This window comes from Chinchilla lanigera, unplaced genomic scaffold (assembly GCF_000276665.1).
Source record: "Chinchilla lanigera isolate Chin_1 unplaced genomic scaffold, ChiLan1.0 scaffold00062, whole genome shotgun sequence".
NCBI classification, from domain to species: Eukaryota; Metazoa; Chordata; class Mammalia; order Rodentia; family Chinchillidae; genus Chinchilla; species Chinchilla lanigera.
In genome coordinates, this window is record NW_004955463.1 from 5,198,775 (window position 1) to 5,203,193 (window position 4,419).

General features: G+C 38.8%; 1 long non-coding RNA gene across 1 annotated transcript in view; it reads left to right on the forward strand.

The window, feature by feature from the left end:
- LOC102019369 overlaps nt 1–4,419 on the forward strand; it is a 12,881-nt gene that overhangs the window by 7,799 nt on the left and 663 nt on the right. The gene's annotated exons all lie outside the window — the stretch shown is intronic.

Sequence of the window (4,419 nt, forward strand, 5' to 3'; positions counted from 1 at the left end):
AAAAAAAAAAAAAAAAGAAAGGTAACCTGAACTACATAGTGAGACCCTGTTTCAAAAAACAAAGAAATAAACAATCACTATAATCCAATGTAAAGGAGAAAATTACTATATCAGTTGATACAAAAATAAATTTGACAAAATCCAATTCTCACTCATGATAAAAAGCCAAAAAACAAAATAAACAAAAAACAAACTCTCAGCAAACCAGAACTAAAAAAAATTTTTCTCAATGTGATAAAGATTGGCTACAAAAAGTCTACAGGTAACATTATATTTAATGTTGATAAAGACTGCTTTTCTTTTAAGATCAGGAACAAGGCAAGATGACTGCCCTCTGCACTGTCATTCAACATGGTGTTAGAAATTTAGCTACTGTAAGAATGTGAGGAAAATAGACAATGGCAAATAGACAGGAAAGGAAGACATTAAGCTGCGCTATATTCAGATGACATGATTGTCTTCTTTGACAATCCCAAGTTAACTTACCAAAAAGCTTTTAGAATTAATACATGAGCACAGCAAGTTTGGAAGGGTAAGAGATTAATAGACAAAAATCAATTGCATTTTTGTACACAAATAATGAACACCCAGAAACCAAGATTTAGAACAGAATTCATTTTAAAGTCACTCCAAAGAAATAAAATACTTACATGTAGGATCACTGTGCTGAAAATACCAATACCAATGAGAGAAATCAAAATAGATCAATATAAATAAAATGATATACAATACTTTGGGCTAGAAGACTCATCATAATAAAGATATCAGTTCTTCTCAAATTGATTGATAGATTTAAGGCAATTTTGATGAAAATCTTAAGAATTTTTGTAGACAAAGATAATTTTATGACAATATTTGTGTGAAAAGATATGAAAAAGATATGAAAAAAAATCTTGACAAAGAATAAGATTGAGAGAATTACTTATCACATATTGGGTCTTACTAAGCAGCAACAGTGATCAAGATGACATGATAATATTCAGGGAGAGGCATGTACATTAATGAAATAAAATAAATCCATGTAAGTATGTTCCACTGCTTTTTGACAGATGTGAATTCATACAGAGTCTTTTCAACAAATGGTACTGGAGGGCATCTATAGGCAAGAAGACTGAACCCTAACCTAAGCTTCTCACCTTATAAAAATTAACTCAAAATGTTATATATTTAAAATGTTACACTAGAAAAAATGTTAAAAAAAACATAAGACCTTTGGGATTTAAGTCTAGGCAAAAAATTGACATGATCCTATAAAAGGAAAACTTAATAACGAGTAAAAATTTGAGCTCTGAGAAACTCCATGCATGGAGGATGAAAATACAATCCAGATGAAGAAAAACCATTTTCAAATACATCAGACAAAGGACTAGTATCTACAATTATAAAGAGCTCCCAAAGCTCAACAGTGAAAAAACACTCCCCAAATAACCCAGTAAAAAAATTGATAAAAGACATGAAAAGACATTTCACCAAAGACTTATAGGTCACAAATAATCACATGAAAAAATATTCAACATAATTAACTATTAGGGTAGTGCAAATTAAAACACAGTGATAGTTTGCTACACACCTGTTAGAATTGCCAAGATAAATATTAAGGACTGCACCAAAAGCTAACAAAGATGGGTTAGGAACTGAATACATTACTGATGGCATGGTAAAATTGTATAACCACTTTGGAAAATAGTTGGACAGTTTTTTATAAAATTAAACTTGATATAACCCAGCAATTTCACCCTTGGGAATTTATTCCAGAGAAATGAAAATACGTTTGCGTAAAAACCTATACATGAATGTGCATAATACTTTTATTCATAATAGTCCCAAAGTAGAAACAACTGAAGTTGTTTAGTATGTTACTTGTTAAACAAACTGGAACATCTGTGCAGTAAAATAGACCACAGCAAGGAAGGGATACATCGCACAACTTGGGTGAATCTGTAGGAAAGCATGCTGACAGAAAATAGTGCCCCGAAGTTGTATTCCATATAATTCCATTTATAGAACATTCTTGAAATGATAAAATTATAGAGCTGGAAAGCAGAATAGTGGTTTCCAGGAATCAAGGACCAGTGCTGGGGGCTGGGATGGGGAAAGCAGAGGAGTGGACAAGGACTTTCTCTACATTATTTTTTACAACTGCATGTAAATCTATTATTATCTCAAAATCTCCCCATCTAGAGAGATGCTGGAGAGGCTGAGATGGGGAGTGAGCAGCAGAACAAGGTTCTGCCCCAGCCACTACCAGCAGAGTGTCACCCATTCATTGTCACTCTTCCCTGGTGAGGACAGTACGTGCGCTGCCCACAGAAGCTCTGAGGCGGGGATGGGGGTGGGAAAGACCATTTCAAGACAAAAAAATGAACAAGTAGGGAGGGACTTTGCAAGGAAAATAACTTTTCTTTAGTTTTTCTTAGTATCTCTTCCCTCTCTGTGAAATATAATACCGAGTGTTACAAGATGTGAGGGTACAAGGTGGTGAGGAGGTTGACCAGTTGATGAGAAAATCACCTGGAGAATTCAAATTAACACAGGCTTATTGCATAAGCAAGGACACAAGTCTGTTTCAAAGAATTTAAGAAAATATATGGGGACTCTCTCAATGTTTGGTTCAAATCTGTAATTGACTAAATAATTGAGACATCAGTTTTTAATGAAATGGTGTTATAAAATCGGTGAAATTTCATCTGGCCAATTTCCCATTTATAATGGACCAAGATGTCCCTCAAAAGACAATTTAGATGGCTGCAGAAATGAGACCAATGGAAGTAGTAACCAATCTCATTGTGTCACTAATTTAGCAGTGAAGGCTGTGTTGTGTGGGGTTTCCACTTTTTCTAGAAGAACTGAGTGAGTGCTGTGGTACTAACCCTCCCTTGGCAGTGTGGAAGTTTTTGATATACTGGTCTCCATGTAAACCTTTGCAAGACCCCTTAGTACTGACAGTGGTATCTCCCCCATATGACAGACACACCTTCAGCCCTGGATAATGGTATTAAATACCTGCAAGAGGAAGTGATACAGCACAAAAGATAGAGTACATGTGTCCACTACTCATGGCGGCCACTGGCAAGCTAGAGAGTGTGTTCTCAGGGCCAAGATTCAGAGCTCTTTGGGATAAACTCCAACATCCTTGGTCTGCTATGGTGCTTCGGGCTTCTTGAACTTGCTGGGCCTGAGAAAGACGAGCTGAGACCCTGCAGCTGGCAAAATTCCCAGGAGTACTTGAGGGCTACTTCCTGGGGACGTGGGTTTGGAATACTGCTAGATTCAGCTCAGTGTCTCTGTCCACAATGAGCATTGCCTACTTGCTGGGCATAAGGATTGGGTGGGGTGGGGGAAAAGTAGTGGTAGGAAATAAGCCCAAACCAGTAATAACCCCTTTCCTCCTAAACAAACTACTGTTAGGAGTGAATTGACTATAATTTCCAGAAGGCTTTTGGCCATCAGCACTACAATTAGGGAACAGAAAACTCAACCAACAAAAACATATCTAAACCACAGACTAAATCACCACTCTGTTATAATTCACCCTTCCCCAGAGGCACTACGCAGCCAGCAATGATGCCTGCATAAGACCATCCTGGGCTTTCTGAGCTCTCCACAGGCCTGGGAAGATCCCAAAGGACTGATGGGGAATAGGTGAGCACTGGCAGGGTTCTAGCAGTTGGGTTTGCCCAGGTTACTCTTAGACACACTGAGAGCTCCAAGGTAATTAATAATAGCAGCCTTATTCGTTCCCAAGAGTGTCCCAGTTTTGACCACAAATTATATGTTCATTAAAAAAAAGCAACTGAAAATAACCTCTTGCCTCCAAACATTAGCAAGTTCCATTTCAAGTCTCCTCCTAGACGACTTTTCATTGGGACAGACAAACTACAGCCTGCAGGACAAATCAGCCCTGTCCTGTTTGTGTAGGGCCCATAAGTGAAGAATGGTCTTTACATTTTCAAACAAAACAAAAAAGGAAGAGACCATATGTGGCCCACAAAACCTAAAATATTTACTATCCAATGCTTATGGGAAAAGGATGCTGACCCCTGATCTGGCTGTTTGGTCTTGTAGCTTTGGGGGATGAGGATCAGAATCTAATATTGTTACTGCTGTCTTTGATGTCAAAGGAAGGTGGAAGCTCTGTCTCCCCTCCCTACCTGTGTCAAACCCAAGGTCCAGCACTGGGGTGATGCTGGGAGGCCCACTAGGCCCTGGGAAATGGCACTGACTCAAGTGCGGCATTTGACAGGGAGTCTCTGAGGATGGCAAGCACCTCTGCTGAGACCCCCTTTCTCTCTTTGTCCCTCCAAGCGTGGTGACCGGAAGAACGAGGAATGAAGGTTGGTTAAAGCCGTCCTATGCTACGCTATAACAGGGTTCTAGGGCTGGGGATTTAGCTCAGCGGCACAGCGCCTGCCTGGCAAG